Source organism: Haemaphysalis longicornis, unplaced genomic scaffold (genome assembly GCF_048455015.1).
Source record: "Haemaphysalis longicornis isolate Haplotype H1 unplaced genomic scaffold, Haemaphysalis longicornis Haplotype H1 scaffold_2, whole genome shotgun sequence".
Taxonomy (NCBI): Eukaryota; Metazoa; Arthropoda; class Arachnida; order Ixodida; family Ixodidae; genus Haemaphysalis; species Haemaphysalis longicornis.
In genome coordinates, this window is record NW_027526295.1 from 206562900 (window position 1) to 206576352 (window position 13453).

Consider the following 13453-nt stretch of genomic DNA (forward strand, 5'->3'; position numbering starts at 1 on the left):
GAAAAAAAAATCGAACGGCAGAGATATCATAGATGTTTAACTTACTGTATTCAACAGCGCAGTACGGTAAATTGTAAAGGATTTTTGAAAGATGTCAAGGCGTTCAAAGAAGCGGTTGTAACAATTCTGCATTCTGCGTACAGGAGAATGATTGGAGTTGCGCGCAGCGGTCAAGAACGGGCGATGCGACCTGGTGGGCCGTTGCGGAACACTAAACTCTGAACAGTTAAGCAGGTCTGCGCAAGAAAGGTCACCATGAACAATTTTGTGAAGGAATGTAAGATCTGCATGCATACGTCTGCTGTTCAGAATCAGGACCCGGACTGTGATTGTGATGACGGTGCTTCAACATGGATAAAAACTTCTCCTGCACACGTTCTTTTAAATCACTACCAGATTTGGAGATGCCGTTCCAGGCAACAGAATGATATTCTTACTGAGGGATACATATCGCATTATATAGAATTAAAAATGGATCTGGAGAAGAGAATTCCTTTGTAATCCGACACACATTTCCAAGACTTCGGAGCGCTCGCCGGGTGATTAGCCTAATATGAGATGAAAAAGAGAGGGTACTGTCGAAAAGCACCCCGAGGTCCCTAATCTCCTCAACTCTTTGCAGAGGAGCTCCCTCAATGCTGTAGGAAAACAGCAGACGGTGGGTTTTCCGGCTGTAGGTGACAACCTTTGTTTTAGCGGGGTTTAAAATTAGGCAGTTTGTTCTGCACCAGACCGGTAATTCCGACACATCCCTCTGCAAGGCACAGCAGTCCTGAACACCGCTAATGTGCCTAAATAGTTTGACATCATCAGCATAGAGAAGAAAAGAAGAGTTTGCTAACACTGTTGACACGTCATTGATAAAGATAGAAAACAATAATGGACCCAGCACGGAACCCTGAGGTACACCACTTGTTGCAGTGTAAACACTAGACTTTTTGTAGTTTACATCTACGTAAAAGGACCGGTCAAGGAGATAGTTGGACAACAAGGCAACAAGGCTTGCGTCTACACCGGACGTAGCTGGCTTGTTAATTAATAACTGATGGTTCACCACATCAAACGCCTTACTGAGGTCAAAATAAATATAGTCCAACTGGCCGTTTCACAAACTGCAGCCGAAGCCTGTGTCATGAAGCTTGCAAGATTTGTGACCGTCTATCGACCCGAGAAAAAGCCGTACTGATTTGGTATCACAACGTTCTTGACGCAGGCCACAAGAACTTTGTGCAGAGCTGTCTCAAAGAGTTTTGAGGTGACACAAAGGAGTGAGATCGGGCGATAGTTAGAAACAGCTGACTTATCACCAGACTTAAATATTGGAAAAATTCGAGCGATCTTCCATGCACGAGGAAATTTGCCGAAAAGTAAGCAGTTATTACAAATGGAAGTCAGGACAGGCACAAAAATGTTGCCGTAAGCCTTCATGAGGGCTGTTGGAATTCCATCTGCACCACAGGAAAATGATGGTTTCATCCGTTTAAGGCTATCATTGACAAGTTTTTCGTCGAACATGGGTGTATTAAAATTAGACATTCTATTGAATGATAGGCGTTCGCCGTTAGCATCAGGCAGTTGAAAGACAGAGTGAAAGTACTGAGCAAAGCTGGTGGCAACATCCTCAACGTGTTCATTATCGGAATTAAGTAGGTTAATGTGTTCTTTAGATGCCTTAGAACGGCCGCGTACATGCCTCCAGAAGTCAGCAGGTTTCTGAGACGCAACAGCCTGTAACGACTCTATATAGAGCTGGTGGTCCCGCCGGTACAGGCTTTTACAAAGTGAGCGATACCGACCAAACTCAGCTTTACACTTGTCAAGCCCAGAACGCTTGGCCTTTTTGTGGGCGGTGTCCTTAAGTTTAAGCGAACTTCGAAGTTATTTAGAGAACCAGTGGGGAAATTTAGAATGAACATGCTTGTAAAGAGGGATGTACTTTTCCATGCCACTCCTGACAATGTCGGTAAAACGTCGACCTTGTTCGTCAACATCATTGACATCAAAGACACTTGACCATTCAGCGGATGACTAAAAGTGATTCAGCCCAGCATAATCTTCACGCTTAGAAGCATATCGCGGGAGTTCACAATCGTCAACACCACCATCACGATGCTTGGCAGTGACCGAGACAGAGACAATAAGAGGGGGGTGAAACTTGTCGGGGTGAACAAGAGATATTTCGGAGGCACACACTTGTACGTTTTTTAAGTTTGAGAAGCACACATCTAGAACATTACCACAAGAGTTTTCTAGGCGGCAAAACTGCTGCATGGAGGTGAACGATTGAAAATCTCATAACATGCTGCATTTCTGAGCTGCATAATGGTTTTTGTGCTCAAAGGAAAGGCTGTTCCAGCGAATACCAGGGGTTTTGAAGCCCCCAAGTATAATGAGCTTATAATAATATAATATAATATAATATAATATAATATAATATAATATAATATAATATAATATAATATAATATAATATAATATAATATAATATAATATAATATAATATAATATAATATAATATAATATAATATAATATAATATAATAATATAATAATAATAATATCACTATGCTTCTAGGCCTGGTCACAGACATTCCAGGTGAGGTGAGACGACCTTGGTCATGGCGCTGACTTTCCGGAACGTTTACCATCGCGTATGTCAGTCGCACTGTTTATTGAATCAAGATCATATGCATTCGCCGGAATCGCAGGGGACACCGATGAATCGTGGTTTACTTTCGGTGGCGTTAGTGCATGCAGCTCTAAAATGTGCGAGTTCCCGCTCGCAGTTCTTTGTACCGCATATATTTATATTAAGAATAGTAATTTTCCCGTCTGTCTCGGCTATCAACTTACAGTTTTCATCACTGTAATCTTGGATCATACTCGCATCGTTTTCCTTTGTTAATTATGGCGGGTTATTTGAACACGAGTATGATCCTCGACATGCTTGCACAGAATTTTAACATGAAACTCTTGGTTCTTGTTGCTCACATGACTTCAGCCGACTAGGGGGTTAAAAGATTAGTCTCGACAAAAGCATTATTCGATTAATCGAATGGTTGATCGATCATTCACCCACCACTAGTTGCGATACGAAGAAACGGCATAGTTTGGGGCCGAGGTGCCTTAGAAATAGTAAGGTAATGTTTGACGATCATCTCAAGAAAGACGTGGAGGGAGCAAACTGAGCTTAGTAGGGAAGAGGAAGGAAGGGAGCTGTAGCACTGGTCTAGCATGCCTTCCACCCCTAGAAGCGCTTATTTGGATGCGTTGCCTATGTAGGGTGGATTTGAAGCCACCCGGTGCGGTAGGGATAACCACGCAGTGAACTTCATTATGCCCGCGTCCGAGGTCTCTGGGCGTGCCCCCCCGGTAGCGTGAAATAGAGCAATAGTAAATCACTGAAGGACTCTGGCCAGTTATCATTCCACCGTGCGAAACTTTAGGGAGTTCCAATTACCGTCTCGTCAGCACGGAACGCTAGAAAAAAAATATATCTGAAGCAACATGGTTGTCTGCACCCGTGGTCTGCACTATCGCAGAAACAATCAGGGCACAAAATGCAATTTTCGTGCCAAAGGTTAAGCTGATTCCATGTAGGGTAAACAGTGCAGATCCACGTTTGACAAACAGCCGTTCCAACCACGCGGCGATTTGCGAACGGCTGAGGAGGCACTTCGAAATCCACAGCGGCGGGCAACACCTGACAATTAAAGGTTGACTTTATAACTTTTACAGCGGCGGTCGATCACCACAGGGTGAATGGTGTAGATCTAGATACACGCTCGAGAAACAACCGGTTCATATACACGGCGATTGGCGAACGGTTGAGGCACTTCGAAATCTACAGCAGCGGGCAACGCCTGAGAAGGCGTAATCACGCACAGAGGCACGGTTGAAGCACTTCACGTAAGAGCAGGAGGAGCGGATGCGGTAGCGCACACTGTGTATCCAAACCACGACCGGCTGTCGTGACCCAAACCACGACCGGCTTGATCCAAACACTTGCCGCTTCACGTAAGTGCATAAGCGGCGGGAAACACCTGTTGAGAACGCGAAATCCAACACAGGCACGGTTGAAGCACTCGTAACTTTGTTAGAATATGAATGATTAGGCGTTCAATCGTCGCAGAAAGCGAAATACAACATGCCGATTGAAACACTTCACACAACATGAGCACAGGCTAGCGGGCTAGCGCAGAGGGCACAGCTCCGGCGGCTCCGGCAGGTCCCAGAGCGCAGGGAGTGTGCACAACGGCGGAAAAGCCAAGCGCCCTTCGCCTTTGCCACTCGCACTCCTCCTTTTCTCCCTTTCGCGTCTGAGCGTCCGGGCAATTTATATCACGCCCCCCGGTAGGGCCACAGCCTCGTCGAGTGATCGCGACATGCAGCACCAAATGAAGTGCATTGACATCTAGGTTATTCAGACCCAAAAAGGGCATGGTGCCCTCTTCATACATGGCCACAAATAGGTCATGCCAACATGTATGACAACATTATTAATTAAATTGATAATTGCAAGACACGAATTTTTATAGGACGCGAACATTCACCACGGCACGAGCCAGTGATTTCAGTAAAAGTACTCGTTTCTTTAGTTTTCGTCTACCGTCTTTACGTATCGCTTCATATGCCGCACCAAGAAATTACAAAGAAAAAAAGAATCAGACATAGAATACCATGGGCTTAGATTATCGGCGTTTGGCTATCGGCAAGGGGCAAATGTGCCAGGGGCTTATGAGTACGGGGCTTTCGAAAACAGGGCAAAAGTCGCGGGGCTTCCGGCACGGGGCAAATGAGACGGAGCTTTTGAAATCGTGGGCTTTCGTGCACCCCCCCCCCTCCCCCCCCCCTCCCCCCCCTCCCCCCCCCCCATCCTCCCTCTTGAAGTGTAGTCATCTCTATTTCTTGCCCGCAGCCCCCCGCACTAGATTCGCATCTTCTATCTTGTGAATGTCACTCTGCACGTACTGTATGCCGTGTGTCCGCAGGGAAGCTCTCAAGAACTTTAGGGGCGTAGGCTTTGCCAGTAACGTCTTCCGAAGTCGGACCGTCATCCCCGATATTATGATCTGGTGCTGATGCACCGACTTCAATAGCGGGGAAACTTGCTTTTCGTTTTTGAAATGCTGAAGGCGGTGTCAAGGTGTCTTGAGGTATACGAGCAGAGAAGGTCAAGTTGTACGGCGTACTTCATGCGACACCTAAGCCGAGATGTTGTACACAAAGGCGCATGCTGTCATTCGTACAGGTAATGTAATCATGCTTGGAGAGGCTGGGGGTCGATGACCGAGTACCGCAATGCCCATTGAGGTCGTCTGTGTAGTTTGTTCACGGTAATTTCTAGTCTCCTTCCTGCGTCCTTAATCTCTCTTGTACGACTCGATTCATTTTTTTTGTAGGTGCGGCCTTTTTGTCTTCTGCAAGAATTGGTTCCTGTGGGATAATGTTTTCGTTGTAGGAAGTCCATAATCCTGTACGCCAGTTTAACACACCCCACAGCACCGGCCTGTTGGCCCTCAATTCTGGTTGGGCAAGCAAACGATTCCATCTTCTCAATGAAGCCAAGGCTGTCGGCGCTATGCTGAAGCCTAGCTAACGAAACTGCGACCTCGAAGCCTTTAGCTTCCTCAAGAGCGGGCGTTGTTTCAGCGAAACGTTTCCGATGGAATTCGAGAAGGCCTTGCAGAGCATCAGTTTTGGCCCCACCTCCTCGCTTCTTCGGATTGAGCAATGCGGTCTCGTCGTGTCGCTGACGTCCGGGTATCGGCACCATATGAAGAACGGCCAGAGAGGGCAAGGGAAGAGGCCGTCGCGGATAAAAAGCTAATATATTTGCATTATTTGCAGGAAACCGTTTTGAACAGCCGCGTTGTTGCCTCGTCTAGTCGCATGTTTCTTCTTCGCCGTATGTGTCCGTGGGGTTCGTGTGCGCTTAATCCTTGTCTTCGTCAACGTTCTAATACATCGTAATAGCGTAAATGTACATCATGGGTAAAACGAAACAAAGAAAAACAAGCAATCAAACAACTTCAAGTATTTGGCTACTCACGGTGAAATCTGGCTATAAAAAATTAGCAGTGGCTTAGCTCGGCTGTGCCAGGATATACGTAGCGTGAGCTAAGATTCAGCTGGTTATTCCTAGCTTTCCTGGTTGTCTAGGATTAGCTGATTATCATGCTTACTGTTGCTGAAACGATTTCTAATCCAATCTAATACAATACAACCCAATTTAATCCAATCCAATCCAGTTCAAACTAATCCAATCTAGTCCAGTCCAGTCCAGTCGCGGCGGCGGCGGCTCCGGCGCGCCAGCTGTGCGCCGTGAGACGTCACTGCTCCTCGCGCACGCGCAGCACGGCTCTCCAGGAGCCACGCGAAACTGCTCCACCTCGGCCAGTGTAGCTCACGCTACAAAAGTCGTAATCAACATAAGCGCCGTAAGAATGCTGCGCGTTATTAGATAATTCTCTGAATTTATGCACATCCTTTTTGTTATTCATCAGTTCCAAATAACAGCCAAAGTCGGAAGACTCAGGAAGGCCAACAAAAGAAAACGAGAAAACAACGAGACATGCTCACCATTGTCTTCTTTTCAGGTCGAGTTCTGTCATTACCACAAACACGCTTTGTGACAGGCAGAGGTTGAGGAGCAGCATTATTGCGGGCAAAAAGAGCCAGTGCATGCTCGAAAACATACCGGGGCGTATCTGCAAAAGCAAAAGTTGTAATAGTAATATATCAATGTGTCTATCAAAAACTAGCATTTCTTCAGATTTCAGAATCCAGCTGATGAACCACCCGGATGAACAACATAATACAAACAGATCGCAAAAAAATCACGCCATATCCACGGAATGAATGATGATAAGTGGGGCGAAGCTCGAGAGGGGGAGATCATCGGTAACCGTAACTCTCCCGTGAAAGTTCGCCCATTACATCATTAAGAAAGACGTAAGACTGTGTGCGTACATTGTACAAATCAACTTTTATTTTCGGAGTCAATGCTCCCAGGCCCAGACCTGGTGAAAGACCCCGCGCCATCGAGGACTTCCCCGCACCTCGACCACAATTTGTCACGTAGGATGGGACACAACGGTAAAGAAAGAACTTTTATTTAGGGCGAACTTGTGCCCGAACAAGACGAGAGGAAACGAGCAAAGGTCCTTGCGTCTCGTTCGATCTCCGAGAACGACTGCCTGCGTTCGTGGCGTGATCTCTTGCATGATCTCCCCCTCGCATTGCACGTGCGCTCGCGCCTCCGTTGGCGAACACAGACAAGCTCGCGCTCCCGGTGCCGAGTTTGCGCTGCCGGTTGCAGCCGGTTCTTGCGCGTGCAACGCGGTCCACTTTGCGACATCTCCGAAAGCATGCGGCGGTCACGTACCACGAGACACAAGGGATGGACAGACCCATGACTTAAGGAGCTTCGCCCCTAAAACTGTTCCTCATTACGTGTTACAACAGAAATGTATGTGCTACAAACAAAAAATTCGTCTCCAATCGACGCGTAAAGGTGGTTGGAAAGCAAAGCTGTAAACGACACCCACAATTCCCCATGCGACGTCACTTCAATTCACACACCTGGTTCTACAAAGAGTAAAAGCAGCGATTCTGAGACAGCGGAACCTAGCCATCCTGATGTGATGGCTCGGGGCTACACCACCGCACGACACAAGCGCAGACACCGAAACAATTCGGCTTAGTGATAATCGTTTATACCGATTTAAACTAGTTAGTTTAGTGAGTTGGAGAATTGCGAGAAAGCTGAGGGAACTGTACTAACCGCCATTTATCAGAACCAGTTGTTCCTTTCACCTTTTGTAATACCGGTTAAAGCACAACCGATTTGGTGTTCATTCATTTAGAAAACGGACTCCCATTCGTGGCAAACAGCGCGCAAATGGTAACGTTTTTATGGCGGCGATATGTCGGTATGTGATCTCTACATTTTGTTTGCCAGCTCTGCAAACCAATTCTTAACGTATCTTTGCCGTGAGACCACTTAAATTCCGTCGGGTCCGGGTTACCCAGGAGGTGCTGTCGAACAAGCTAATCAAGCCATGCGAAGGAAGCCCGCAATGGGCGCGAAGCTGCACCAAAACAGGCCAAAACTACCAGTATATTCCAGGCACTATACCAAAACAACCGTCTATGAAGCCGACGACAATGCCGATGGTATGGGTCCCGCCACCGCGCCCGCTGGGGGGAGCAGCCTCCGGCGCGCGGGGAACGCTGCGCAATAGCGCCCATTGGTGGCGCCATGTACACTGTGCTCCGTGAGTGAGCGACATTAAGGGTCCGTCGGAGAGAGCGAAGTCGGCGCTCCTTTTTATCTTACTCCGTGGTCGCCTCCAAAAAGTGCCCTACTCGTCTCCAGATGCCGATTCAAAATGAACATCTGCCTCCCCGTCTCCACGCGGGGGCTTAGCTTAGTCGCTAAGACGACGGGCTCGCGCTCCGGTATACGAGTACACGATTATAAGAAGTATACGGTCTCTTTTAGGGGCAAAACCGCTTAACGACGCGGGCTCTCAGCGTCTCCTGTCGTCGTCGTGGTTTCATGCAGTCACGCTACTAAAACACCGGGACACCTGTTTTCCAACGCCTCGCGCAAGAAAGTTTCATCCCCGTGGGCAAAAACTCGCGCTAAATAAACACACCAGGGCGCTCGTTTTCGAACGCCTCGGGCTGGAACTCTTCGTGCTTGAAAAAAATGTGGTTAATCCCTCTTTCACAGGAATCGGCAAAACATGAAAGTGAAAGGGGCTTTCAAAGGAGCAGTTGAATGTTAAAGGAATTTCCTTCTTGTGCAAAGGGTTCGCAAGCCTGCTACGCCAGACGAAGTGACACCGACACGCAAGAAACAAAACAAAAAAAAAACAAAACAGGGGAGGGTCCCCCGTACACGAAGGCGCCGGCATCGAGGCGCCAACTGTCGGCGCTCATTAGCGTCATGATGAGCTACTTCGCTTCGCCTCGTCTAGACGGCGCGCCCCAACTGAATGAGTCATAGGCACGGTGGTCACAGGGAAGGACATAAGGCGTGTTCGTAGCATATGCTCACCAGAGTTACTCAAATATCGGTTCGTAGCGCAGTGGAAAGAGCGCCACGTACCTCTCGTTGCGGCCAGAGAGTCGTGGGATCGAAACCGGGCGCCGCCGCTGGCACTTTTTCTGGCGACGTCACTTCCGTGACGGATATCACGTCGCCAAAATCGTTGTGTAGCCGGGCATAAAAACACTTTCGTGTTAATACAGGAGACTTTTACAGCCAAGCTGTACACCTCTATCCCAAATGGTTTCATCTCCGTGGGCAAAAATGCTAAGGCACCAAGAATACAGTTATGCACTCGTCCTTCGTCATCGCCTCCTGTATTTTACAATGCCAAACGCATCGCGCGCCTACCAATGGGAGTGAGTGGTACGCCTGCAGCGCCCACCTGTCGTAAGGTGGGGCCCCGAGCTGAACCGCAATCACCGAACCGTAACTGCATTCGAGAGCGGCTTGGGCCTGGTTGCCAAGGCAACCGATCTTTGAGATTGTTAAAGTAATGGCGCTCGCGCCAGCGTTAGAAAACTCAGAGCCGCGGCGGAGCACGTTTTGCCAACGTTGCCGCTTTCCACCACGCGTCACCCCGAGATGAACCGGCACGTGACTAAAGCGCTGGGAAGACTACAGATTGGGGGGGAGTGGCCGGAGTAGAAGGAGAGGGTTCGTTTGGCCGGTCCGGGCTGATGCGTTTGGCATTGCAAAAATACAGGAGGCGATGGCTTCGCCGCTCCCAATGTTTCACGTTAGTGAAGATGGCCCAGTTTTTTCTTTGCCATCTTTTCACGAAGCTTGCACATGTGTGTCGTCAGTGTGATTGGAGAATAACTTGCGGGGGACGGTGCATCCTTCGCCTCCTTTAGATAAGCTACAACTAAGGCCTCCCTCCAACACCTGGGAAAGTGCTCCGAAAGGCTTATTTTATTATACAAGTGAAGGAGTGTTTCAAGAGTGTCTGCCTGTAAGTGTGGTATCACAGTGTATGTAACATTGTCTGCCCCTAGAGCTCCAGGCTCACTAGTGCTCACAGTAGCCCTCAGACGATAAAGTGAATGCTGAGAGTTGTAAGAAGTGTGTGGCCTATTGTTATCCCGTAGCGACTTTTCACAGGATATTTTGTGCTGAATGAAAGTGTTTGCGTAGTGCGAAGAACTAGACAGGCGTTCGAAGTGTTGTGCAAGTACGTGAGCCTGGTCTTCAAGTGCTCCTTCGGTTGTGCTATAACCAGGGGCAGGCTGTGTGTTGTCCTATGGATGTGTCGGGAAACTGATGGAAAATATGGTGCTGCCCCGCTTGGACTGGGATTTGACCATCCGAAATGTATACCCGGCACAGATGTGTGGTTTCCGCAAGGGTCGTAGCAGCCTCGACAACGTCATCGCCCATGCAAATAGCATAAGAGAAGCAAAGTGTCGGCGGAACATTGCCGCTGCCGTGTTCCTCGACATCAAGTCAGCGTATGGCTGCGTTGAGCATGAAGCCATCCGCTCGGCGCTGAAGTCTTTAGGCATCAGGGGCCGCATGTACGCATGGCTATCGGACTACCTCTCCGATAGGTATGTGTACATATCTACCGACATGGGTGACTCATCGCTACATCAGGTGACCTGAGGTGTTCCCCAGGGTGGGGTGCTGAGCCCTACACTCTTCAACATTGCCATAGTTGGCCTGGAGAAATGCGTGGCAAAATCGGTAGAAATCTCTCTGTACGCCGACGACATCTGCATATGGAGTTCTGGCCGCAATAGGCGAGTGTTACGGTCAAGACTGCAGCGAGCAATTGACTCTATTGCGGCATTTGTGGCAACTAGAGGATTAGTGATTTCAGGGAATAGGTGTGCTGCGATGGCCTTCACAAAGCGTGACCTTACGCTCTACGGCCTCACTGTTGGAGAGACCGCAATTCCATACGTCCCGACCCACAAGTTCTTGGGAATGACATTTGATGGTAATCTCACCTGGTCGCCACATGTTCGCCACCTCAAGGACAAGATTACTTCGCTCGCCCGCATATCCCGCATGCTCTCCACCAACACTGGCGGAGAGCCTGCTTCCTGAGCATTCTGAGAATCCTGAACTCTTCCTTAGCACCCGCCCTGGATGTTCCTGCCCATACCAGTCACGACTACTGTGCCATTATCACCAGGAAGGAGTATATTCCGGCTCCCGCACTAAAGTTCCTCGCCCTGGACTACATGTCGCGGATATACAGAGACCACACTCATGTGCACACTGATGGGTCAGTGTCATCAACATCATCCACTATCGAGGTGTGGATACCGTCATCCCATACTACCATCAGTGTCATGATCAGTCACAGAACGTCAACTACGGCTACCGAACTTGCAGCTCTGAGGGTTGCTTTCGCTCATATCGTCAAGCAACCCGCTCGAGAGTGGGCCATCTGTACAGACTCAAGGGCTGCCCTTCAATGTCTAGCATCTTTTCCAAAAGACCAGCTTGTGTGTGACATACACGCTTTACATCTTTAAGCTCTACAAGCGCACCATCACATTGCACTTCAGTGGATTGCAGCCCATTGTGGGATAACTGGCAATGTGAAGGCGGACATTGCTGCATCCGTTGCGCATAAGCATCGTGCATCGGCAATAGCTATACCATTCTCCAGGAAAGATGCATCTATAGTTGCATCCAGCGTGGCATGGAACATGCAGCGTGCAGCCTAGGATGACGTATCACGTCATTACGCGCCGTTATCTTTCATCGATCCCAACGGCAAATTTAAAATCCCACCAGGACTCTCCAAGCGGGTATAAGCAATTCTACATCGCATGCGGTTGAATGTCGCATACACACGCAACTCCCTCTTCAAGATAAAACAGGTTACGTCGCCACTCTGCCCACACTGTGATGTGCGAGAAACCCTGCAGCACCTGCTTAATGTGCTCGATTCTGTGCTCAGAGAGTATCCCTCGCAGTGACTTTGGGACTGCCGCTTTCCGTGGACATGCAGCTAAAGGACGTTTTAGGACCATGGGCTTGTCCCAAACGTGCTTTACGGGCTACCAAATTTCTGATAGAGTACCTGCAACACACAGGTCTACACCAGTCGCTGTGAATAACTCGCCGTATCTGTACGCATCAACTTTTTGAACATCATCACCATCATCTTCATCACGTCATCAACTGGCGTAGCAAGTTAGGCATTTTAGCCCAGCTAACATCGCCAGACTTCATTAAAGATCGCTCTCTCTCTCTCTCTCTCCTATGGATGAATTTTGTACTCGTGTTCAGACCTTGTGTGCGTCCGTGTGTAAGCTTACTGATGCCAGAGGGGCGCCAACTTTCTCTTTTTGACGCACAGCGCACACAGTTTCCAAAATATTTTGCCTTTTTGAAACGAATAAAGGAAGCCTTCGGAATGGACTTTTCGGCGGCGTTGCGGACGTGCGCCGTGACGAGTTAGGTCGACTTCTCCGCACGTAGGGGTATTATGAGTGTGTAGTGAAGTTTAAACGTTTCCGCAAATGTATTCCAGTTCTCTCCGGCTTCACTTAACTTTTTTATGGGAAGGTGAACTGTTTGGAAGTTTGCCTATGAATGTTAGCGTGGTAGAAACTCACTACCATATGGCTCTGTGCCCACGTCGCACTCAAGAGACGGAAAGAACTGTAGAATCAATCGCTATATCAAGGTGTGAGTGAGTGTTGTGTGGTATGCTATGGTATGTACGTAGTTTTGCGTTAAATAGACATGCTACCGATGATGTTAAAAACCTACCTCTCAATGAAGCGACCCCGGGAATTCGTTCTAGGATAGTCCCATGGGCATTATGAGCCTTCATGTCCCTAAATAGGATAAATGGTTTAGGTAGTTGATTGACCAGAGCATCGAAATCGGAGCTTGATAGGTGAAAGCCTAGAGGGACATACAAGGAACATATCTTTAGTAAAAAATTGAAAATTATTGCTCGTATTGCAACAGCTTCAAGAACGGTCTCTAATGAAATGGTGGGACACGCTACAGATTTTTGGGAAACGATGGCCACACACCCAAAAAAAGCGCGTGCAACCGTTCCTGCCTTTCCTGAATGCCTTGTAACTATTCAAGAAGTTTCTTTGTTATTCAGGTGTACTTCCTGGAGACAAATTACAGTTGGCTTATTGGAATGTATTGAATTTCATACATCATCTAGATTAAGCTTTACAGTTTATATAATATACATTAGCCATTCTTTTCCCATTATTTGCCAAGAACGACGGGAATGTATGGTTAAATATTGTCTCTGGGGGCTGTGATTCTCGAAATATTTTTTTTCGTTTTCTACAGAGACGTGGTCGTTGCACCCTTGTGACACTTCGTTCCTTGTTTCTTGTTTGCATTGCGACGCAGGCAGGTACTGGGAGACGTGTATGTCGTCTTCGGATGTCCTGGGAGTTACC

At 48.1% G+C, this 13453-nt stretch overlaps 1 long non-coding RNA gene across 1 annotated transcript in view; it reads right to left on the minus strand.

Moving 5' to 3' along the window:
* Positions 1 to 13453, minus strand: part of LOC144167612 (uncharacterized) — a 45207-nt gene that overhangs the window by 8821 nt on the left and 22933 nt on the right. Inside the window, exon 3 of the long non-coding RNA XR_013322057.1 lies at positions 6581 to 6708. This is a non-coding gene — a long non-coding RNA (uncharacterized LOC144167612). The remainder of the gene's footprint in view (positions 1 to 6580; positions 6709 to 13453) is intronic.